Below are 26,779 nucleotides of genomic sequence, written 5' to 3'. Positions count from 1 at the left end.
GGGCAGTCCTTTTGTGTTCTTTCAGGTCAATCCAGGACACATAAGGCAGCCCCCTCTGCCTTGCCCCTCCATGACAAGGAGCTCTTATCCCACCCAATGCAAAATAACACAGTGTGGGGTTGAGAGAGGCACCAAACATTTAGTATGAACCAAAGAAAATAACCTGCAAAACTAAGAGTTTGCCACCAATCCTGTACAGAAATCTGGGAGGTATATTGCATGGAAAATAGGCATATCATTACTTCTATAATCCTCCTGCTCCAATAGTAAGTTTTCATGGCATTTTCAGCCATCTTATTCAGCAATGCTGATTTAGCACTACCATTTTATCCTGCAGTTCTCTACATAATAATTTACCTCTACTGCATTACAGAGGCAACTAGTCCTACCTACCGTAAGGCAAATGCCCTCCTTGGGTAGCGCAACAATCTGCATTGCATCTAAGAAGCTGCATGCAGTTCTTCTTCAATTTCCCAGGTTAGCTAACTATGCATGAACACATATTCCTTTAGTACTGGGGGGAGGGAGGATGACAATCTCATTTCATTGTGAAAAGCAACACATAGTCATTATTTCATTGTAATTCCATTGCACTGGTCCCTTAATATAAAACATCATTTGATATATTTTTAGAACAACATGCAAAATCTTCATTATAATTCAGGCAGAGGAAAGGAATGTAGTAAGCACGCAGTGTAAAACTGAATAGTTGTCCTCAGCCAGGACAACAGCTTCTTCCTAAACTAACTTAAAGGACATAAATCAACGTTGCCTCCCGACATTTGGGATCACACATTTCCCAAGTAGGCTGGAACAGTTTATTGGGAACACTGCTCTCTTCTAATTACCTATGTGACCCAGAGTGTGACCATTCTGAAAGTCAAGTCATAATGGTAGCAGCGTATTTTTGTTGTGCTTCATCAGCATCAGTGTTTGTGTCAAGGTTAGTTAGATGCTGAGCATGACCACTGCATCATATTCATCCATCCTGTAAGCCAAATGATAAACATTGCACGTGCCAAAATAAACAGTCGCCTTACTTCTGTAACTCTTCTCAAGGTCCATTAATGCACAGAAACCCACTGCAGCAAAGACTGGATGGCAAAATCTGCTTTCGAAAGGCAGTAGCCTGAGGTAATCAAGGCAACAGGAGTGGAGGTCCTCACCATTCCTATTTGTGGAGAAGCATGCTACAGTTGTAGGTGAAAAGATGACTTAAACGCAGAATGCAGCAGATAATTGGATGAGTGGGAGGGTGTAAGAATGTCTAAAACTGTTCAACTCTCATGTACAAGCCTGCTTCTTGCCAGCTGCAACCTGAATGTGCTGGTTGCAAATACTGATAATACCCAGAGTAAATAACAGTGGGACATCCAATTAATGAAGAGACATGAGACAGCACCACCAAAAGAGGCTGATCACATGTTGTGCTTCTGCACAGACTACTAGGATTTGGAAAACTGAGGCCCTCAAGTTCCAGAAGGAAGAGGAGGCTGAATGAAAGTTCTCCCCAGAGAAAACATCTCAGAGAAAAGAAAGGCACCTGGGATAAATAAGTGAAAACTGGACAAAAGAACTTGGAAGTAAGGGGAGATCCTGGAGTTCTGAGAGACACATGGAGACAAATGCCAGGGGATGCCTAGGATAGCCTGTGTGCAAGATCAAGTAGGGTAAAAGCTCTAAACTTGTTGGATCTCTACTAAATCCCAGTATCCAAATCCAGTATGGGCTGTCATTTCCTGCCTCACCTGTGACAGCTGGCTGACACAGCTCTCCTGGATTCAGCATGTTCACCCGGACAGCAAGCTCTTACTCCTGGGCAGCATGAGCCTACCACTTGTGGTGCTTCATATCCTGGATCTGCTTCAATGAGCCTGTTGGCTAATGGGAAAAGGTTGACGTATTTCTATTTACATTTTTCCCAGAACACTTAAGACTGACTCTGTCTGACCTTATGTTTAAAGGCCAGTATAAAATTCCCATTCTATTATAAACTGAGAATGCTATGTTAGTATGCAGAGGGACTTGGCTTTCACCTAAAGTAATTGTTAAACCAACCCAATGGGCAGCTTAACCACTACTTGCCAACTGTGGTAAGCCGACTGTTGTCTCCAGCAAGGCGGGAAATGTCCTATCAGACTCTGGCTGGGGTATACAGAGGGAGGAATCCTTGGAGATATTTAAAATGCTACATCTTCTCCTAAACTGAGGTACAGAGTTTGCACCAAATTGTACTATGGAGCACAATTCAAATAAGGGCACAGAAAATAACATACTGAAGACAGCTCTTGTGCAAGTAAAAATCTTCTCAGATGAGGTGCATATATGAGGAGTGTCATTTACTTCAAATGCCTAATTTCCAGAGGTCAGGAACTAGGAAGGCCAGTGAACTGAACAGGAGATGACCATACTGAAATATCTCTTTGTTCAACATCAGATAAGCATCTTCCCTATCCTGTTTCCTCATTCTGTGTGATAGATTTTTCACCAAGATTCAAATCATATTGGACTAAAACTCATTTTTAATTCATTACATATGTTTTATTTTTAACTCACTTTAACAGAAACGCAGTGAATGAAATTATCAATTGAAACTACTTCACCAGCTGCGAGTCTTTAATACATAAGTTTTTAGTAAACCTAAATCACCAATCTTCATCCCCAATAAAGTTTATATACATACCAAAGTGCATCTAGGATGCTGATGCAGTGTACTGGACTTCAATATTGCAACTTCCACACTCTTAATCGTAAACACGTCCATGATATCAACCATATTTTGGCATTTTTTGGTAACAGCTTCAGTTCTGGGCTAAATCTTAAAACTGCAGCTCCAGGTCTAATCCTCTCCTTCCAAGTGACTTCATGCAATGCAATAGCCAAGTATCTTTATTAATGACCTGGACGACACAGCTGAGTGCACCCTCTGCATGTTCGCAGACAATACAAAACAGGAAGGTGTGGTAGGTAACACCAGATGGTTGAGCTGCCTTTCAGAGGGACCTTGGCGGGCTGGAGCAATGGACCGACAGGAACCTCAGCATGTCCAGCAAAGGGAATTGCAAACTTCTGACCCTGGGGAGAAATAACCCCAGGCAGGGCAGCCTGGGAGACAACTGGCTGGAAAGCAACTCTCCAGAAAAGGCCCTGGGGTTCTTGGGAGACCCAACGTTGATCATGAATCAGCAACACGTCCTCACAGCAAAGGTGACAAACAGCCTCCTGGGCTGCGTTAGACAGAGCACTGCCAGCATGCCAAGGGAGGTGAGCCTTCCCCTCCACTCAGCGCTGCTGAGACATCTGGAGTGCTGGTCCAGTGCTGGTCTCCCAGGACAAGAGAGACCTGGACTGCCGGGAGTGAGTCCAATGAACGGCTGCAAAGATGACAAAAGGACTGGAGCACCTAACGTGCAAGTTGGAGGTTGAGAAAACTGGAACTGTTCATCCTGGAGAAGGCTCAGGGGGAACCTTATGCAGGTGTATATCTCACCTGATGGGAAAGAGTAAAGAAGATGGAGCCAGACTCTTCTCAGTGGTACCCAGTGAAAGGCAAAAAGGCAATGAGAGCAAACAAACATAGAAAATTCCATTTAAAGGTGAGAAGACTGTGAGCGTTGCCAAACACTGGCACAGGTTAACCAGAGAGATTGTGGAGTCTCCATCCTTGGAGATACTCAGAACCTGACTGAACATAGCCCTGAGCAACCTGCTATAGGTGACTCCACTTTTGGGCAGGAGGGGTTGGACTGGACGATCTCCAGAGATGCCTCCCAACCTCAACTATTCTGTGTTTCTGTGACTGAAATCAGCTAGCTTCTCTACCCATTTCACCTTCATCATGTGTGGAAAGGAGACAATAGGTAAAAAGCGCACAAACTCTTTGAAATAAATCACAATTATTACTGTTGGTCCTCTTCTAAGTTTCACATGAACTGCTTCTAGGATTTCTCCAATATCCTGGTGCACAATCCTTATGTGTTTTAACCATGCAATGACTATTTTAAAAACAAAGTAGAACATATTATCAACAGGATGATCTTGTTCATATATGATGTGATAGAAGGGAAGTATCTTATAACTTGATTACCATTTCTCAACTATGGAAACTCTGATATTGAAGCAGATATCCCATATCAATTCTGAGTCTTCATATTTCACTGATCTGTAACGTTATGAAGGAACAAGTCCTGCATTTTACAGCGATGGCAGCCTCTTAGAACTATTTTCTTATTACTGGGCTACTTTAAAATGCGCTTCGTTCCCAAATCTTTTATTATAAACTGTTTCTTTTTCTTCAACTGCAAATCTCCCATTTTAATACACAAAACAAGATCATATATCAAAAAAATATCATTAAAAGCATGTTTTTTCCCCTAGACATGAGTAAAACCAGTAAAACTTCAAACAAAAACCCCACAGCTCTTAAAATTTTACCATGTGTTTATGCTTTGTACAAAAGGGCACCAAACTTTAAAATAAAAATTACAATAAAATGCTATTGATCCTCTTCATTGCTTTATGTATGAAATTAAAGCCTACATATTTATATAACCTATATAAGCCTATATAGCCTTTATTTATATATACTTGCTTATAAAGAAATCTAGCATACAAAACATAACCTATCTAGGAAGAAATACTGTTCTATTATGCAACCGTTCCACTAAGGATATATTATCTTTGAACACAATGTATACATAGGTGATATACAAGGATAAATTCTATACAGTCTTACAGTGCTGAGCATCCCTGATGTGCATAATAAAGCTCCTGGCAAGTTGAATCCAAGCTGAGGTTTCCCAATCGCAAGCACAACGCCTGGACTGCAGGTGCTGCAGAGGCAGCAGAACTATCCCGGTCACACAGATTTCTGTTGCTCGATTTGCAACTGAGCCATACTGACAGGGAGCCTCCATTCAGAGTGGATTCATTGCTACCTTCTTGGCTCAACAAGAAAAGAATCTTAATGAAAGCATGAGAGACTATTTTAAGCTTTAGCAACACATTGTAATATATGAATTAAACAAAACACCTCTCTAGGAGCAGATGATTTAATCATAATCATCCTTAGGTATTTTTTTAACCCCTTTTTCAACTGACGTATTAAAATTATTCAGAAATGTGTAATTTTAATCGGGAGGGAGGGGTGTATTTCAGTTGATCAGATAATGTAGAATATGAATGTAATTAATTTTTGTTCACTTTCAACAATCAGCCAGAAAGGCATACAAATACTTGCTAAATTCTAGTGAACTGTAATATCCTTCTTTGTCTCTCCTTGAAAATATAATGAAAAATCTGGCAAAAGGCAAGCTTATTCTCTACAAGGTTCCACAGTCAGGTGAATCAAATAAACTGCTTGCTTCCCTTCAGAACATTATTTTTAAGTCCAACCTGTGAAGGTATTTACATTTATTAAAAGGAGGTGGGTTCAATATACACAACTATCAGCTGCTGGAGTCCTACTGCAGTACAATGGGGCTCCAGTGAGTGTGAGAGATAGTTACAAGGTCACGACTTCTACATTTATTTCAAAATGTAATACATACACAACTGACGTTTCACAAGATGAACTGCAGGATGAAAACAAAAAAAGTGAAAACACTTGTAACATTCTTATATATTAGCAGAATGTATGCTCACATTTTCAGTATTCAAACACAAATATATTTTTTTAGTATGATTACAAAAATGTTTGCATCCCAAATTCAACAGCACTGGATAAAAGATAAACTGTATATTTTAAATGCTGGGGGAAGACAAAAGGTAAAAAATAACCCTTCAGAACCGCTTCCTAGATACATGATATGAAATTTAAAAGAAAAAAGCACTCACAAAAGTCACTTCACGGAAGGTCTTAAAAAAACCCAGTATGATACCTAGTTCATCATTACATGTCTTCTGTAACCTGTAATCCTACTGAGAAGGATGAACTCTTCCAAGCTGTTTCAATATACATGCATGAAACCTTTTTATATATGCAGAAAGCATGAGAAATATCATTGTTTCCATTTGCAATATAAAAAAAATTACCTTTTCTGTGAAAATGCAAGTATATTTACCATTGATATGGGCCAAATCAATTCTCCACAGAAATGAAGAAAGATATATGAAAAGAATGAAAAGGGGGCACACACACAAAAAAAAAAAAAAGAAGGGGGGGGGGGGAAATATTCATGCTGCATTACTATACACAACTTATCTACAAGCCTCATTTTACTGCCTTATTCACAAACTTGTTCATTTTACCAGCACTACAGGGAAAATATGAAACACTTCTTCACAGGCAGCAATTTCAATTAAAATGAGAGGAACATGAACAAAGTAAAAGCTGTATGTGATCAAAGACCTGCTGGATACCTGAGTCAAACAGTTATTTCAGAGCAAGATACAAGAACTAGTCATGCATATGGATGACCTCTCACAAATTAAATGCTAATCAGGAATGCATCTCAACCAAAAAAATCCCCAACGTGTGGACTATGAAGCAGATCTGTAATCTCCTTTTTCTAAGCAAAGACTAACAAAAAGCCCTCATTATCAATTTCATACTGCATCTAATATTAACCACAAATCCCAGCAATAAAAGCGCAGTTTTTCCATGTTAAGTGTGCCAGCTATCTTTCAAACATCCCAACTTGTGTAATATCTCTGCAATCCTTTAACAGATCCCTAACAGTGCAATCAGGAGGTCAAACGACCACAAGTCCTAATAAGCATGCAGCTCCGTGGATGCATGTGAACGGTAAAATGAACAGGTTTACCATGAAAGAATACCCATTCCCTTGCAGCAACTTCAATACTTACCCTCCAGAAGGTATTGGGGAGTACCGGGCTAAGCATCTGCTCCTGGCTGCGCAAGTGCCCCAGGACCGCCTACAGCCATCATCTCCCCGCTCCTCGGGAACGGCCGAGCGGCTGCCCCGCGTGGGGAGGACAACTTAAAGTCAGTCCAGCAGCGGCGGGGAGAGCTGCCCGCACCGCCGGGCACCGCCGGGCACGGCACCGCCGGGCAGGGGAGCTGCCCGCACCGCCGGGCAGGGCAGGGCAGGGCAGGGGAGCTGCCCGCACCGCCGGGCAGGGGCTCGCTGCCCGCGCCGCAGGCAGGGATCAAACGCACAGCATCTCCCTTTACATAATAGGAAATGACTCCTGTAATCTTATGCTTTCTGTTAAAGAGTTGTACGTTTCATGAACAGGCTAAAGCTTTTCCATGCAGCATTCAGGGATTTGCAGCTGATTCTTCTTTAAAAAAAAAAAAAAAAAAAAAATTAAAACCAAAAAATCTATCAAAATTTTTAGTTATTGTACCACACACTACAGAAAGCCTTTCCCCACCTTACCACAGGAAACATCATGCATGCTTAAAAGAAATGACACAAAATTCCCTGTTTCTCTAACAGTATTTTCTAATCCATTTCAATAGAAAGGCAATGTTTGGGGTTTTTTAATTCTGTGTGCCCTTTACTTCCAAACATACACATTGAAAAACTATAAGCGGCTCTATAAATAGACCCGCTTGAGGATTACATATTTTCGTAACAAAAAATGTCTTTGCCCATCCTAAGAGAACATTAAAGTTAGAGAAAAAAAAAAAAAAAAGTCAAACTGTACTGCTCACATTTTAGTGTCTTTTCTGCACTTCACTTCTGAAAAAGGCATATCCGATTCTTACCAGCGATGATAAAAGCAAAATCTCATCCACGTGCTTTCCTCATCACTAAATAACAGATTTAATCAAAATGAAGCCCCTATGTTTAAAAAAACCAACAAGATCACACTGAATTTTCAACCTACAAAATCTCAGTGAATGATTTCTGATGCAAGAGTGCCTTTTCGCTCTGCAGTTTCTGTTTGACCTTACAGAATAATGCACAGAAGTTGCAGCATTACCTTTCCAGAGATTCACAGGGCATGAACCAAAAATCTAACGCATCACCCAGACCCGGTCTCCACACCATTTTCTCATCAGCTTGCGCCTTCACGAGAAGCAAATTGCCAAATAAACAAGCTCAGAACGGAACGGGGAAAGATTTTTTTTTTTTTTTTTATTATCATCATCATCATTATTATTCTCATGCTGTGGCTGTCGCTACTTACTTGGCTAAGATATCATCACAAATCCAAAACGATTTCAATTACACAGCGGAGTAATCGCGGTTCGGCATCTGTGCGGGGCGGCTGGGGCGGGCGGCGCGGTGCCTCTGCAGACTGTACCACCGCGGCGGGCGGCGGGGGGGCACCGCCGCCTCCCGCCCCAGCATCGCGCCGCCGGGGCGCGGGAGGGCGGCCGCCGCCTGCAGGGCACGGCTCCTGAGGAGGGCAGGCACCCGCCAGCCCGGGCAGGGAGAGAAAACGTGTCGCTGGAAGAAAAATGGACCGAACCACCATGTTGTTGTTTGTGATTTTAATACTTCCCTTGGGATAATGACAAAAACGGAAGATGGCAAGCGACCAGGAATATGCCACTTACTCCGAATCGGGAGAGACCTTCAAGGACAAGGGCTGTCAAGTCCCATCACTATCACCCGAGAAGGAAGCGGGGGGGAACCAAAGGTTGCGTACGAAGGGGGCGAGGGGACCGGGGGAAGCTACAACTGCGCTGCACCCCTGCGGCGGGGCGCGGGCTGGCGCGGCCGGGCCGGGGAGCCCCGCCGCCCCCCAACATGTCTCTCCCACCAATTACTCCACAGTCACCTTCTGCAAAGACACGGCTTGCTCCCCCCCCTTGCTCCCTTCCTGCTTAAAGAACAGTGTCGATCTGAATGAAAATACCAAAACATTATTGCGGGGCTGCGATGGGTTTGGTGCCTTTGCTTCTGTCATCCCTTCCAGAAATCTAAAACCCATACAGGAGAAGCATGTAAAATAGCCTCCTCTTTGATCTCATCTGGTCCCATTAGCATATGCTGTAAAACCATATATGCATGCCAGAGCAGCTTTCTGCCTTTTTTTTTTTTTTTTTATTTGTAACCTTATAAAGCACTCTGCCTCATGATAACAACAGCCTTACACTTTGAGAAATCAGTGAATTTTATTTAGAACTTAATATCTATCATGTATTATTTCTTTAAAAAAAATCTACCTGTTATTTTGAATTATTAGCACATGCAGCATTCTGAAGTGTGAAAGGCTTTTGCAATGGAATACTGTGTTATGGCTGTGCAACAAAAAAAAAAATCCAAGTACTAAAAATATGCCAGAAACATCGATCCTTTAAAAAGCAGAACATTCTCTGTGTGAGTTTCCTTTTTTCAAAGTAAATTGTGATCACTACATGTGCCGTGTTCAAACTGCAACTCGAAATTCTGTACCTCAAGCCATTCAATCCTGATACTGACTGAACACAGAAAAACATCACGGTTTTCCTGGAGTATGTATAAAACACTATACATAAAAGTTGGAATCTCTTCTGTAGTATCCTAGGACAGCAGTGGTTCGTGACTTCACTGTCTTGGACTGAGGGGGCAATTGCAAGGAAGCGTACCTCTCTGAGCACTAATAGGAGTAGCTGTGCTGATGCTCTGTCATCCTGCCTTACTTGCTGCTCAGAATATCAATTCAGCCAGTTAAACCAAAAGTCTGTACTGCACTGCACCAAAATGGAAGCTATTAAAAAAAAAAAAAAAAAAAAAAAAAAAAGGAGCTAGGATCATTGATCAGGAGTTTTATCTATGCTGATCAATTTTTTTATGAAGTAAAATGTAAATCAGGACTAGGATCAATGCAGATTTTTTTCTCATGTGAAACTGCCTTGATCAATAGAAAGCTACAGGCAATTACATGCATGCCAGGACAATATATGCAGTGATTTTGTGTTATATTAAGCAGAGAGACGTGTCCCCTTTCTCTTAGCAAGTCTTTAGTACAAACTGCAGCTTTAAGGAGTGTGGAACGAAGGCTCAAAACTGAATTCAAGCATTGAACAAAACAGTAACAGCACACAGAAGTGTTATATTTAAGATGTGTTGTGCTTAAGTCCAAGACCCATAAATGTTGGTGACCTCCACTGCTGTCAGAAAAGCAGGAAGAAACTAAGATAATCCACAATTATTTGGCTACTAAAACTTGTTTTTTCAGTACAAATTTTAAAGACAATTTGAAAAGCAATAAAAGGTTGATTGACACAGTACCAAAATCCATTAAGAAGTTAGGAGTTTTTTAAACTGTCTTTCTGGATGAATAGAGAAATAGTTTAAAGAAAATAAACACGGTATAAAAACTTGTTCCATACAAGCTGTTGCCAGCTTGAGGACTGCTGCTCTCAAAGACTGTGTGTCATACTACAGAAACTTCAGCCCAGGTAGAGAACCATAATGTCTACATTATACTCAATCAGGAAATACTCTAATTCTTATTTTTAACAGAATAGGCAAGGGAATAAGAAGAGGAGAAAAACAACAACAACAATGTTCAAAAGAAAAAAAAAAAAAAAAAGAAGATCCTTGTTTGAACATATTATTATATACCAAATCCAATCAAACAATTTTTCACATGAATATTCTCAGTGCTCACTTAATGGAGGGCCTCAAAAGTACCATACCACATCAGATGAACAAGCTATTAACCTTTCTGCTAGGCTCATCAGTTTGGAGCCTGTTCACAGCGCTATATTTTACTGCAAGCGTTGGTACTGCCTTCATCACAACGCTGTCATCCTGTTGCCACCTGAGCAACAGGAGGCCAACCACTAAAGCTGCTCTCAACCCCAGAAGATGCACTTTCTGAAGTAAGAACTGAACTACTCTGCCATGGCACCATGCACAACGCTGGGAGCTTGCCCTGGTTTTGAATCAAGAAGCTATGAATGAAGACTCACATTATATTTGTCCTTACTTAAAGCTACAAAGTGAAAACTCTCCAGAAATGCTTTACACATCCTTTCTGCTGCTGCTAGACACCAGCACTACTGCAAGTCAATGCCAGGAAGTCGTCTGGTTCCTGCAGTAAGAATGAGGTTCCAGCTGCAGAGCTTACTACGCGCTCGCTGCCCTCCAAGTTACAAAACCACTCAACACAGGGAATACCTGCTCTACGTAGCATGTAGATAACACTGGAATCTTACAGCCAAAGCTAAAAATAGCAATACCACCCCCAGAAATGGGCCATCTAGTAAAGAGTACCAATAGTAATATTCTGACCTCAGAATTTAAAATTTGGGGGTATTCTTACTTTTTTAAACACAACTGTGAAAAAAGTAACATTTTCCAATTCACTTGGGTTTCTGCATGTGCAACTCAAAACGGCTACGATGTTAGCTGGTGCTTTTTCTAGATATTTCATCATAAAATTTAATAGCAAAGCATTGCAGAAACAATGTAACGTCTGAACAGTGCCTCTCCTGAAATGAAGATTTGTCAGCGCATCTTCAAGCCTATTAAAGCATCCAGTGGTGTATTATTTAGCTCTGACAGAAGAACAATTTAACACCTTAACTTGGGGACAAGGAGTGGAAATAGAGCAGAAAAGGAGCAGAAAAATAGAAAGATGCTTCTTGGGACTAAGTTTAAAATACACAACAATGCTTATTGGATGTGAATGGAATGTAACTTTAGCTGATGAGCTTGAAATGTGACTTGAAAAATTGCTTCTCCAGTAAAACTTGAAGTGACAAGTCAGAAAATATTCAGAGGCAAAAGAAAGAGTCTACCTAATTTCTTTGGAGAAAAATTTAATTCCATATGTGCTGATGATAGGCATCATAAGCACATTTCAAGGTCTTTATGAGATAATTAATGACAGGAAACGCAGGAACATAATTTTAATTCCTCTTTCAGGATCCTGGGGACCAAGACCTCCTTTTCAGTGAGGCTGTCCAATCAGAGGAACAGCACTGGAAATCAGCAGCAGATTTCTAATATTTTACTAATCACAACCCAGATACTTAAACTGGAACAGCAGACTGGCAGCCTTTCATATTTTTTAATCTCATTTGCTACATTTTAAAAACAAGAATTAAATCTGTTTTCAGTCTTGGTGTTTTCTCCAGTTTTGTAACATTCTGCAGTAATATTTCTGCAAAGAAACAGCTTGCATTTCCAAACTGCGCAAACACGTTATCATCCTAGGAAGCAACATGACCTAATAAAACAAGTAGAGGAGAGGGACCTCAGAACACTCAAATTCAAGGACTTGCCCTGCCATTTCTTTACTATGAGATGTTAGTAGGTCACTTGATCCCACTGTGCTTCAATTTCTCTAACTATAAAATAAGTATATTCACTAGTTTAAATTACAGCAGTTTTAAGTTGCTTGATTGGTTAACTCTTTCCTACCTTTGAGGGAACAGTATTTGACATACCTGAGTCTACTTGGTGAAGTACTGAAGCTTAGGAGATAAGAAGCATGCATATAAAACACACAGGCTCAGAGTTGCCTTGAACTGTTCTATTATTTCTACCACATTTATTTCACTGTACAAATTACTACTTGTTCTGACTGATAAATTATTGCAGTCTCGATCAGCTCACTCCTTAGATCAGAATCCCAGCTTTCTCACTATCTGAAAGGAAACCTACCAGTCAGCCAACCCTGCCATTACCTCCCGTCCTTTGATCTCCACCACCTGATATCTATGAATACACAAATTTTTCTTCTTCCATTGCCTAACAGCCACACCCAAAAAGAGCAGATGTCTACAAGGTTGGACTGGCATTGCTGTCCCCCTCCCTGCGACAGCATTAGTGCTCAGAATACGAAACCAGACTCTCAGGATCACCCGAGCAGGAAGAAAGGTCATTAGGCCCTTTCAAGAACAAAACCTGCAGAAAGCAGAGATGAATGGAAGCAGCACTAATAAGCCTGAGCTTCCCAATAAAGTTTAAGTAAACCTGGCTCACTGCCTAACCACAGCAATGACTGAGAAGCATCTTAACAGTCTCCTCCGAAGTGATCTGTATTTGCCAGAGTAAGCATCTGCAACATCTGATACCGCTAAACCTAAATCCACAGCTGAAATCAGCTGCTTCATCATCTCAACAGTCTAAGATGTTCCTAAGAATATGAAAGCAGTATTATCCAAGCATTCTACCTTCTTTCTAGTTTAAAGACAGAATCTTTACAGACAGACTCTTCCATATCACATGCAGATGAGAAATTATTTTTTGACACTCAGTACAAATTTAATCAATAAATTGGCCTAACAAGAGCTTTAAAGAATAATCTTCTGAGGGTGTCACAACTTTTCGGAACTGAAGAATGAGATAGTCAATATGCTTAGAAATCACCCTTTCATTGAGTACACATTTAAACCCCATAAATGTGCCAGTCTTTGAAACCAGACTCGTGCCAACTGTCTTCTAGCATTAATCTGTTAACATAATATATTGGTACTAGTAGGGAGACTCAGAAGGCATTTGTGGCTATAGGGGAAAACCAATTCCAGTTCAGCCAGACCCAGTACACCACCATACAAGTTCCCTTCGCTGTGTTCTGGAAGGAACTGTTACAGTTCCTCTTCAGTCTCCTATCACTGCTTTTTTGGTCTTAATGGAGATTACAGGTCCTTAGAGACACTGGTAGTATACTGACATTTAAACTCAGATTATAGGATTCTACAATTAAAAAGGATCACATTAGTTTGCATCAGACTACAAATTTCAAACAACCTAATTTTCAAGGATGTTTGGAAACAGGGTTGCAACTTTGTATATAGAGATGGGTTACATGGATCTATCTCTCCACCTCATCATAACCCTTCTCCCAGAAAAAAAAACAGGGAAGTTTAGAGTAAGAATTTTGATTCGGTACCTTCTCCTGATATCACTGATGCAAAATACCTCCAGAGTTTTACAGAGGTTATTTCTCCTTACTGGCTAATGCTCTGTACAGGAAACACCTTCTATTTGAAAAGTATATTCAAAGCCAAGATGCCTTTTAAGGAGCATCCTTTACTGTGAAACTGCATCTGACTTTGATATGAATATGAATCTCAAGTGAAGTACCACCTTTACACTATGACCTTGGTGTCAAGGTCACACTATGACCTTGGATTGTACTGTAAAAAGAAACCCAACATTATTCTATTTAAATTGCTCAACCATTATAGTCATATTTCAGACAGATTTGACAATAAGAAGTAACAGCAGAGAATTAAAGTACAAACATGGCTTGTTAATAATATTAATAAGAAAATGCATCCTCCTTTTACGACATTCTTTAAGCTTTCATTCTTCAATATGGATTTCTCATACATACCTTGATATCCTCACTGTGCATCTCATTAGACTGAGAGTAGCTATCATTGAAGTCTTTTTTTAAGACTATATCAAATGGCTGAGAATTGAAGCCTGAATCAGCATTATTTACTATATTACTCTAGTAAAAGCAAATGATTAACATAAGGGGAAATAACAGTGGGACAAGGTTCAATCACTCTCAACAATTAAAAAAGGATAACAAAATTTTAACAAACTATTAAATAAGGACTTTTGATAGCTCAGCAAGTAATACAACTAGGACACATATTTCCTAGAAGTTAATCACCTTGAGGGAATTACTTCTGTTGTGTTGGGGCTTTTTTCCAATATAATAAGATAAAAGTCTATGTATAGATTATTGGGTAAAGCAGTCTGACCTGTTAAGCTTTGTTAAGCCGTGGATATCTGTGACCTGTTCCGTGAGTGCCAGTAATCATCCTGCACGGAGAGGTGCAGACCCGGGCAGCCCCCAGGGTGTGCGGGAGCCCCATCTCAGGGGACCACAGAGCGACCCCAAGCCTCCTGGGGTGGCTGTCCCCACGCCCCAGCACCACCCGTCACTCCTTGCTGCAGGGCCACAAAGCCCAGGTACAACACAGCTCTTGATGTTCTGTGTGGAAAGAAGAAACCGGAGCCTGCCTGTCACATAAATCGCTATTAACCTCGATGTTCTTTCCCATGCCCCAACCTTAGGAAAACCAGCCAGTTTGTGCTGGGTGACATCACCAGGGCTCCCCGAGGGGCTGGCAGCCACCACCTCCCTTCCTGTGGTTACTACTCACAGCCCTGCTCCAGCGCGTTGAAGGGTTTCACTGGTGTTGGCTGGAACGCGTTGGTACTCCAAAACGTGTTTGCACCAGTCCTGTCCTTCCCTTTTGTGACAGGATTGACAGAATGTCTGCACTTCAGCCAAACCAACCAACCAAAAAATAGGTGTTAACTTCAACAGATGGGTGCTTTCACTTCCAGTAGAACATCGGGGAATACCTCTCACTAAACCATTCCAGGAGGTTGAATAACTCTAGAGTCAAACCTGAGCTGAAATTATCTTGACAGCTGATTGTGGCTTTTACATATAAATATACTATTCGGAGAACTCAGAATTTGTATTCACAATTATATATAGATTTGAAACAAGTGTTCAAACTCTTTAGCAAAGGGATTTATTTTCTGAGCTTTACAATATGAAAGCTTAAAAAAATAATTGGTATAGACACTGTAATCAGGAATATTTGCTTACAAATATAATTTATACAAAAACATTTACTCACATTATTAAACATTAACCTAAATATCAGACCCAAATATTAATGTAACAAATATACACAGTATATCAAATAAAAAATACACTGTAAATGAAGATTAGCTGGGCATCATACTTGGCTTCCAGACTGAACCATGTCATGAGGATCCATAAACTGCTTACTAATCACAGATTCAAGACTAAGCAACAATAGTTGTGACAATTTTGCCAGAATCTCAGAACTTTTTGAAGCAACTGAGTTTATGGGCTTGCCAAAACAAAAACGTTATTCTATAATAAGGAAGACTAACTAGTGCGGAAGAATTCTACATGTGAATGGAGAAAAACCCCACAATATGTAATCTAGAATAACCCTGCATCCAAACACAATTCTTCTGTGTGTGTTCCTCTTCTTGTTTTTCTTTAATTCACTTTCAAAGACACAGAGCATTCCAGAATAAAGACATCCTCACATTAGTTTACTCCTATCTGCATGTATGGATGAGCCCCAGACACATCACTTTTTGATCTTGCTGACCTGACTGTACAAACATTGTTTTCAACATTTTATGAAAGACATTATTCACAAGGTAGCAACAGGAAGCAGAACTGAATGGTGTCTTAAGTGGGGATTTAAATGGTGTCTGTCAAACCAGCAATGTGACCAAATGAAAATATTTTCTAGTATTTCCCTAAGTGAAATAATCCTTCCAACTATGCATTATTATAATAACCTTTCACCAGAAATATTCATGTGCTGCAGATAACGACATTCCTCACTAACAGGGAAGTTCTCTTCTTTCAGAAAGAGTTAAAAAAATAAATGACTCAATCCTTGTATTTGGTCAGAAATGAGTCAAGAAAGGATTTATGAGCAAACAATGCATGGCAGTACTCTCTGCCCCCCAAGGATGCTGTAAAGTAGCCAGGCAATACAAGAACCAAAAGACCAAAAGGAAAGAACTCAAAACACTTTCCTTACTTATGATAAGTCATGGTGGATGACACCCAGGTTTAACCTACCAGTGAGCACAGACTATAAAGTATTGACTAGATTTTTATCTACCTTTTCTCAGAAGAATTGTCACTCTTTCCTTCCCCAAAAAACTAACAATGATCACAAACTAGGAATATGTTTGCTATGGAGGAAGAAAGCGACAACTCATTTTAAGCATGAAGAACAGGACGCATTATTTTGCAGGGGAATAAAATGATAATGATATATTTCACTGTGGGTCACTTGTAAGCTCACAGCACAAACACAGGCAAATTCTCCTTCGTGGGGCTACAGAGACCCCAGGGGAGTGTTCTAGGACCAGCAGGCAAATTCAGGAGCCCACAACTCAAGGCCTCATCCAGAACTTGTCCATCTGGATGATCAACATCACTATCACCTTTTTCCAGGGCTAATTCATAGACATTATCTCTTAGCAAGGTTTTTGCTTCAAACAGATGTGTTGGATGTCTTAACACCCAGTAATAAAACTGCAGATCATAGTGATAAAATCCCAACAGCCTCTGCCTATCTGAGTCTGGATAAACTATCATACTACTTGTTCTCTGGCATATGCCCTTACCAGATAAATATGTGAAGATCATGCTAACAACTGACTATCCATGAAAATATCAAAATGAAAGTGATGATTTGGGGTGAAAATCAAAAAAGGAAATGACTGGTAAATAAATACAAAAGCCTCACTAGAAGGTTAAGAAAATAAATAAACAAAGTTTATTTAAATCACTCCAAAAAAGGGAACAAGAGGGGAAAAGCTGAAGCACTTGTAAACCGGTCAAAGCCAGAAAAGCATCATTCTCTTTTCCCCTTTAAACTGTAACAAGGAGGTTTATACATGGGCTGTTAAGGGTCTGGTAATTTAAGACCATTAACTATTTATCTGCCATTTCAGCTTGAAAGTTTTGAAAGTGTCCAGCACCATCAGATAAGCAGCTGCTACTCAAATTCTACTTGAAATAGCATTACTTCTTCGAAATCTATATATTTGGCCTTGGATTCCTTCATAATTTCTGTACACAAATTTTTTTACACAGCACTGTCCTATGAAGATGAACTGCATACCTTTGTTATGTATCTCCGTTTGGTGTCTGAGTCAGACATTCCAGTCTCTAAAAATATACAGCTTATAGAGTTATTTTCAAAAGATCAAGGAAAAGAAGATAATCAGTAATGCATATTTTTATATATATGTAAAATTGTATACAGTAAAACTACACAATTACATTCAAGGTTAAGATTAAGACCTATATTTCTTGAACACTGATGTCAGTCTTCAAAGATGTTAGTTGACCTTGAGGATAAAAATAAATTTTGCAGTCCTGCGTTGTGTCCCCAACTTAGTCCACTAAAGACATCTAAATGTTCTGTGCTTACATACCATAAAACAGTTAAACACAGACATTCCATATTAATTATATTTAATACTCCTAACTTCGATTTGTGGAGAGGAAAATTAGGTTTCCTGAGAGCTGCTGTAGCTTCCAAACATCATCTTATTCACAAGCAACAGAAATGCTTTCACTGTTATATTTAGATAAAGTAGTGATGAGAACCCTCAGCATATTTGTAAAATTAAATCCCACTGAGGTTTATTTTCCTCTTGCCATTTCATTAATTCTGTCTCAGGAAAAACAATGGAAGATCATAATATGTGTAAGAGATAAAATAATAAAATATAAACATAATTTAGAATTCCATGTTTTCCACTTCTAAAATGATGGAATTTTTGTATAATACAACTGCTGCGAATGGGGAGAGAAGACTCAAACACAAGCTTCCCCAAACCACTGAAATTATATATACTAGCACTGACTTTCAAATAATTAATTCTCTAAAGAAACACCTAAATGTTAAGCTTAAATACCCTTTTAAAAAGTCAATGATTTCTCAAAGACACATTTTACACAAGCTGTTAGCCTTTGATTTTTCCTGGTTTATGAAGAACCTGGGGTCCCCCTTAATTAACGATTACACACAACACTTCATGTACTCAACACTGGCAGCAGCCCACAGTGCCACCCCAAGCGTTTGCATTCATCTGCTAATGACACTTGCTTGTGGTGTTTTAGCTGACTGCAATGAACCTGCCTTCAAGAGCACTACATTGTTTTAGAGCTGCCTAAGAACCTCTTGCTTTCCAGCAACCTGATCCATCTTCCAGTCAGTGTACTCAGCAAAACATGTAACAACCCCTTCAGCTCCCAAAAGCAATTTCATTTGCTATGAAGAAAGCAGACTGTGCATTCACAGGCTTAACTGGAAAAAAAAAAAAATCATAGCAACTTTACACAATACTGTATGAGACCACAGTTCAACCTATTAAACTAATAAACACACAGAATCCTGTAAATGTCAAAAGGAATTTATCCTAAGAGAAAATGGTATCCATTGGTTGTCAAAAAGACCATTTAATAGCTATAGCTATGTAAGCGTCCTAATGCTTACGCAGAATTCTAAAAGACCCATTCCACACCAGATTTGTAGATGTACTCCCAATGTCACCTGAAGTCTTGCCACTGCTGCTAGCAGAAAGCAAAGCACTCCATATAGTCCAGAATAGTTTTCAGAGAAAACATACAGCTATGAGAATGATTATTTGTTATTAAGGAAACTAAAAATAACTGTTCCCTGGGTTTATCCTCTAAAATAGTTGGGAAAGCATTTATGATGCCTCTTCTTCCTTTTTACAAGACTACCAAAAAAATTCCGCTACCTCCAAAAACAGAACTTCATTTTACATCATTTACTTTTTCACAGTCTAAACTAAATTAAACATGATTACATGGAAACAAAGTCTATCACATTATTATGTATCAGAATAAGTTAATTTCCTTCAGAGTATATTATTTCAATGGGTGTGACAGGAGGTATTTGTAAACCAACTGATGAAAGAAACTCAATGCACTGGAAGAAAAAGCACCTCCTTGCATCTAAGTTTAACACTTGTGGAATCCTTTCATCAGAAATAATTTCTAGTTAGTGCTACAGAACCGACTAATAAAACTAGACACCAGCTTTAAACTGTGTGGATAAGAAATTTCCTAAATTTTATATCGATACATTCTAAGAATTTTAAATAAATTACATTGCTAAAACCAAGAAACCACTCACAAAACAAAACAAAAAACCACTCCAAACACACAAACCCACAGTGCAACTGTAAACAGTCATCTCCACTGCACTAATAGTGTCAAGCTTTATCTTTCACTCCCAAATAGCCAGATACTAAGGCACTAAAATCATTACTGTCAATATGAAAAGAGAAAGTGATTACAATGGAGTTACATCAGTAAAACAAACGAGTGCTTGCAGAATCAGCACAAGAACAGTAAATTAGTGATTTCAGTCTTAATGAAAGAAATGCATAACTAGTACAAGGAAATGGAGACCTGGCACTTAGGTTTTTCTATCCTTTACAGAACCCATCCAAGTAATTATATTAAAATACGACCAGTGACTTGTGCAGTACTTGTCCACTCAGCATTCAGCAAGGGGAAATAAAAAGATGCCACTGGACATAGAAAAACCAGCATCAAGTCAAGTAATACAGTTTTACAAAAATTTAGTGATAACATTAATGAGCTGTTAGGCACTTTTTTCTTTTTTAAAGGCTTCAGACCTCAAGTTGTTAAGAAGAAAAAGCATCAAGAGTAAGTTTAGTCAGAAGTCTTGATTTTCAAAATAATAGCCAATCTATTATACATTTGGCACTTAATGAAATCAGGCATCAATTTTGATTTATACTGAGCAAACAGTGTGATACTCAGCACTTCTCTGGAGATAATGTAACAGTGAGATTCAGATCCCTTACTCCCTTCCCCTCTCACTCCGCACTTCATCTGTAAATAACTGTTTCCACATTTATAAGCTCTAATATGATCCCTGTGGAGATCTCTCTCAGATCTCCTACACACGTATTACATAAAATGTTGCTTTTCTCCATCATCACACAATCAGCTCAAGCTCAACAACAGTACAGAGATGTATATTTAGCAGTAAAAGAATGGAAGTTAGCACAGCTTATGTTCAGTTATATCATCCTGAAAAATCCTGGAGTGAAGAACTGAGCAATTAGTTTGTGCTGAACTCCATGCTGTCCAATTCTATTATCAGTATTAAGCCAGATACTTAAAACTAGGTCTGATAGTTCTACCTAAAAGCAACGCAGGCATGTCCTCATCTATCCAATGACGCCTCTGTGCGCACCTTCAGCAACTACCTGCCACCGAGGTCTATGGCCAGGACACCTTCCATTTTCACCCCAGTTCTACCCCTCATACTGAAGCTACCTCCAAGATACTTTTTTGAAATACTACCTCAAATAAAGTGCTTCCTCTCCATCCAGCTAAAACATTGAAGCTCTCTAGAGCTCTGAATGAACACTTGCATAACAACTCTAGATTCTTCACAGCACTTGCAGAAGCAGGGGTTCACACTGCTTAGCAGTTTGGGGTGGGAGGGGCTGCTTGTTTAACAGCTTCTCAATGGAAGTTTCCCAAATTGGGTATCACGGACAGTTTGTGTCTGCAGTACACTCAGCCAAAGCCACAAAAGAAGCCTATGATGAAAGAGGAGATTTCTAGATAGGAGGATGACCCTGCTGCAACAGTACTAGCTCAGGGCTAGGAAGATCTAGATTTAATTTCAACATCCATCACAAATTCTCCCTGTAACCTTGACCAAGGGATTTAGTTTCGCCATGTCTGTTTCCTATATATATAAACATGACAGATCATCTCCCAAATGTACAGTGAGGACAAATAGAAGATTGCTAAATACTCAGATAATCTTTCAGTACTGAAGGTCTTTCGCAGACAGATATAATCTACAGCATAAATATAAAATAAATACTATAGCCAAACCACTGTGGAATTTTATTGCACTCTATTGTACGGCAGCAAAAATTCAAAGGTGTAAACTCTTCTTCCATGCTTTACCGAACATAACCACACAATGCTGAGGAGGACTACAGAGATTTTTCAGTGATTTCTTAAAAGTACCAAATACTTTCTCTCATTTTCATGGGTGAGAGGAACCTCAAAACAGTTCAAGGGGCTTTCATCCCAGTTTTTAACCTACATACATTCTGGTCAATTTTCAGAACATAAACTTAGCAATCATGGAAGTCAATACAAGTCTGAGGTCTAAAGGAACTCCAGCCCCACCTAGTCCAGCTCTTCTGTTAGATCTCATCAAACGACTACTTTTCTTACTTACCTTCCACATCCCATATCCTTTGCTCCTTGTATCAAAATTACCTCTATTAATTTAATTCTATTTCCAGATCTATTCAGATATAAAACTCAGGTGTAACTGCTTACTCAGGTTTCAACTAGGATCTCTTAAAAAACAAACAAAACCCCCTACACCTCTTCAGAACACACACAATTTTTGTGTTAAGTGAATGTAAGTTTTCTGTATGCATTGAGCAACACCTAGAGTATCTCTTCAAATCCCCAACACATAGAATCACAGAATCATTTAGACTGGAAAACACCTTTAAGATTAGTGCTTCCAGAACACTGTAAAAACCTCCAATATTAGATTTGGGGTTTTTTCTACTACAATTTTACAATTTTGTTTTGTCTTCTATGAACTCCTATTAACAGGCACTGAAGATATATAATTTATCTATATGCCCACTATTCAAATACAAAAAACATTAGTGACACTAACAACCCTGCCTTCTGTAGGGAGAGAATTTCAAACCTACTTTACTCATGCCTGAACACTGACCTCACCCTCTGCACCTTCAGAATTGTTTCCCATCTTGCTCCACAAAACCCGAATCCCAGTGCAATGTCCTTATCTCTGCCCACTGGCTCACCCGCCTGTGTGGAGGAGCTGCTCACAACCATTTGTGCAGACTGCACTGGGAGCTGCCATTTCCGCACACCACTTTGAGGTGTGCCACTAGTGATGTTAGTACCACAGTTTAGAAACCTCTGCTCCAAAACCATAAAACTCCTCCAGAAAAGATGAGCAGAACAGACCTATTGAACATTCCAAAGTGAAAATTCCACAGAATGCACTGAGACACCATTGCCCACACTGCTGGTGTTATTGTATTCATCTACAAAATTTAAATCTTGCCATCTAATGTACACAGCCTTTTATTTATTAAGATGACGATCCAAACACAAAATCTTATGCTTCTGGCTGCATGAGTCTGCTTAAAGGCGGAAAAACATGGAAGCAAGGAATTTTAATCTCAGTAATTTGTTTCAAAGGAATGCTAAACAGGAAGCAAAAGAAAATGTAAAAGCTTTTAGAAATGTTTCAGTGCAGATTTCAGCAGAAACATGCAGATTGAGTGCTTAGCTAGCACTGGAAATTGAAAAAAATGAAGAGATGGGGAATAAAATGCTTTCCCCCATCTTTCCAACGTGGCAGCACTTCTCACTTCCTAACAGCTTGTTCTATTGTCTTTCACCTTTGTAAACAATTTAAATCAAAGAATGCTGCTCTTCTTTCTGTCCTGCAATGTCAGGCATTACTGATACAAGTGTGTGCTGCTTGGGACGTTTTTATTGACTTTTTCCTTTGTGATACCATTCTTCTTTCTTGTTCTGGGTTTCCTCATTGGGTGCACAGGTAGAGTCCAAGTGAATGGGATTTGAACTGTGGAAATAGTAAACAGCATTTTTCTTCCTTTTTTTTTTTTTTTTTCTCTAGTTAATCTCTGCTGTTGAGTACCTTTGTCAGTCCTTCCTGGTAAAAGACAACAAATTCATGCTCTTATAAAAGAGGTATGAGTGTTTGTTGCCAGGTGACTGGCAAATAACCGATAAGAGTCCAATTAGCCAAATCTTCTCATAGGCATAGGTACATTGCAGAAGCAACAAAGCAAAATAAAAATAAAGAAAAAAACTGGGTTTTGGTTCAAGGTCCCTTCGATTTGGATTTGGTTTTATTGTTACGTTGATTACAGTTATGCTTCCTTTTCCCTATTGCAAAGAAAGAAAACACATGTGCTTTCTTCCACGGCGCCCAGCTGGCAGCACCAAGAGGGTTTGAACGGCTCCAGACCCCTCTCTGCTAAACCTACTGACTGCAGGTGAAGTTAGGGCAGCCTAAAAGTGCTAGTGAAGAGGAATAAAATCCTGTATCTCACTGATCTCCTTGAAACAGCAACCAAATCAGGGGTTATGATTTTCCATCTTCCATCCTGTATGGCTGCGGTAATTTGGATTTTCTTTTACTTAGCTGAGCAAGTGTGGGGGAGAAGGAGAAGGGAGGAGGAGGAGGAGGAGAAAAGGTACTAATCTCTTTAGAAAGCAGCACTTGACACCAAGTGTGTAGGTGATAATGACTACTTCTAGGGAGCTGACATAATACCAAGCATTTACAGTATACTGAAACTTTGCTGTAAGGGGAGTGAAGGTCCACTGAAGCGATTAATTCATGATTTTTATTCTATCACACCGTAAGAAAGCCACAATATAATTAATGCTAAAGTGATTCTACAGTTGTTCAAACATCCACAGTGAGAAACGACAGTAGTATGTCAGCCCACTTGGGTGACCAGAAGATACAGCTCACCTTTCTTCAATTCTTCAGAAAGTCTGAAAACGTCAGCTATTAAACTAAAAACAGAAAGTATGCACATTCTTCCATGCAGAAAGAAAAAAAAAAAAAAAAAACAAACACAAAACACAAAAAAACCCTCAGTTAAGTGTGGCAAGTAGCAAATACACAGGAAGCAAATTTAAAATGACTCACAAGATGAACATTTCCCAGCTCCCCACACGTATCTCTTCTACATAATTAAGCTAAAACTGTCCTTACAGAGGGAAAGCTGCAATAGCTTTATTTACATATAAACAATTATTCAGCTGTAAACATAACTCACACACATAGGAGTTAATGGAGAAGGCATCAACACAGCTATACTTCAGATCTCCTCTTCAGATGCCAAATAACAACTACAGTCTCTTTCACCTTGGGAATTCTTAAATATTCCCCTCTTTATCTAGACTAACTTGTGCCATCCCTATTTTAAATACATCAAAAACTCTCTCACGTTTTGGGCCTGGGTTTTTTTAGCCTGGACCAAGGCACATTTGCACAAAGTGTGTCTGAGCAATAGTCCTAAACTAAAAATTAACTAGGAACATGCAACTTTATAAGGCCTACCATAAAATGCCACTAATGGTACAGCAATACTGCCTGAACCATGTCCTTTTAAAATGTATCAGTGTTTGCAGGAGAATTGTACACGGTTCACCACAGCAAACCTCAGTTTGCCAAGTAAAATTACTAATGCAAGACTCTTTGCTCAAGAACAACTTGTTTTGAGGCAGAATTTCCCTCTTGGCCTGCATATTTTACTATTCAAATATCACTTTTGCCCAAGATACTGGCCTCCATTCTTTACTCTCAACTTGCATGTCTCAGTTTTTATTGTACTATTGTGCTATTTGGCACATGAAGAATGAGGTTAACTGGTAAATTATTACCTTATCTTTGCAAGATGAATTAGGGCTAGACACAAAGGTGCCAAAAGTAATTATCATACTAGATAAGGCATGGTAAGAATCAAAGTTAACCTCTGCACAACTATTGCATGTAGAGCTGTATATTTGCTCATGAAGTTTCTGTACCTTCAGATTTCTCATTCTTAAGTGACAAACAAACCTCGTCATCCACATTAATGTCTTTGTGAGAGTCACACTGCTCTGTTGTCCAAGAAAAATCTCGTCATAGATAAGCTGTGAATTTTTGTTCTGTTTCATTTTTCTGCTTCGATACAGGTTCTACAGGATCCTTACAACGCTGTTTTACAGTGCAAACCATAAAGTATTTCAGTTTTGAAGCTAAGGAGCTCTGGTAGCCATCAAACGTATGAGAGAATGGAGTACACACAAGCAGATCTAACAACTGCCTCCTGCCAAAGACAGCAGTGCCACATCCTCCTCCTCAGATGCAGGCTCTCCCTGTTTCCATGTATGACCACTGAAGCTTGTTTTGACCTCAGGAAGAGACATTTCAGGGAGCAATATCAATGGAACATTTATTTCAGTCTTCCCTAAGCTCCATTAAAAAAATGTTTCTGCTCTTTTTTCCTTCCCTAGCCAGCTCACTGGAGGGTTAAATGCAAGAAAGAAGTGATAGTCAGAGAGAAGGAAACGGGATTTTATTTTTTTTTTTCCTACTTCTGTCAACAAATATTCCCTCGTGGATCTTAATTTCAACTACAGAAGATTATCACTGCCCAATGAAAGCATGCTGACAGCCAGTCAGCTACAGGAAATAAGAAAATCTTGAATGGAAGCTAACTGATGCGATATCTCAAATGCAAATTTAAGGTCACAAAGGCACAGAAGTTTTGATTTTGCTTTCTGCAATAATGACTTCTCTTTAAAAAAACAGATGAGAGAAATGATGAAGAACTGAAGCCTTTCCTTTTAATGCAAACGTAGTTGAAAGTGCATTAACCACAGAACATTCATAGGGTATTAGCCAAATGCTAAAATTACATGCGATCTTATGGTATGTTTGCTGTCCCTGGAAAGAAAGGAGCACATCTGCTATATAAGTAGTTCTTTTAACAAAATCAGCTGCTGATCCTCTTTTTTTAAAGTTCAGATAGGCAGCTACTAAGGAATGAAACTTCAAGCACCACCTGTTACCTAAGTGCTTCTCTTTCAACTTCAGTGTCAGCTTTATGTGCTCAACAGGCTTCTTCCACCCTGGGACCATGGCTTCCTTGCAGCCTAAACTGGACTCAGATCAGCTCAAAGGTGAGTGCAAGAGCTAATGCAAGGCAGGACTAGGACCATGACTGCAGGAGTCGTTGAAACCTGAAAGGCCAATATCCAGATTTGATCAGAGCCGAAGCTGTGACAGACAGCAGCCCACGTCAACCCCACCAAGCCTTACAAACATAACATTGCTCAAGATAAACAATTACCTTCCACAAGAAGGTAACTATTCCATTGATAATGATTCCTCACTGACCGCAGAGTTTCTCTGCTTTCAAGTTATTAAACTCAGTTGTAATGTCCCAGTGGAGTACATCTATATGTAGTTCATATTTGCTGTGCAGAATCAAACATAAATCACTTTTGCTCAGGAAACTATATGGTTTGCACAGGTGCCAAAAAGGGAATTTTCCCTATCTCTCAGAAGTTATAGCTTCTTTTTCCATTTAGTTCTCACAGCTTTTTACTAACTTTTCCAACAACAGCAAATAAAACATACATTGGGATAGTCTCAACTATTAATGAAGTTATGTGCTCACAACTGTTAATATGTTCCTCTCAGCAACTTTTGTACCATATATTTATAAGCACCATTTAGATCAGTTTTTTTTAAAAAAAA

At 39.4% G+C, this 26,779-nt stretch overlaps 1 protein-coding gene across 8 annotated transcripts in view; it reads right to left on the bottom strand.

The window, feature by feature from the left end:
• ATP2B2 (ATPase plasma membrane Ca2+ transporting 2) overlaps positions 1-8,207 on the bottom strand; it is a 252,940-nt gene extending 244,733 nt beyond the window's left edge. For all 8 annotated transcript variants that reach the window (XM_074914647.1, XM_074914648.1, XM_074914649.1 and 5 more), the window contains exon 1: positions 8,101-8,207. The gene's annotated coding sequence lies outside the window, so the exon portion shown is untranslated. The remainder of the gene's footprint in view (positions 1-8,100) is intronic.
• Positions 8,208-26,779: the final 18,572 nt, after the last annotated feature.

Source organism: Athene noctua, chromosome 10, assembly GCF_965140245.1.
Source record: "Athene noctua chromosome 10, bAthNoc1.hap1.1, whole genome shotgun sequence".
Classification (NCBI taxonomy): Eukaryota; Metazoa; Chordata; class Aves; order Strigiformes; family Strigidae; genus Athene; species Athene noctua.
Note: the sequence above shows the minus strand (reverse complement) of the source record. Positions and strands in the feature narration are given on the sequence as shown.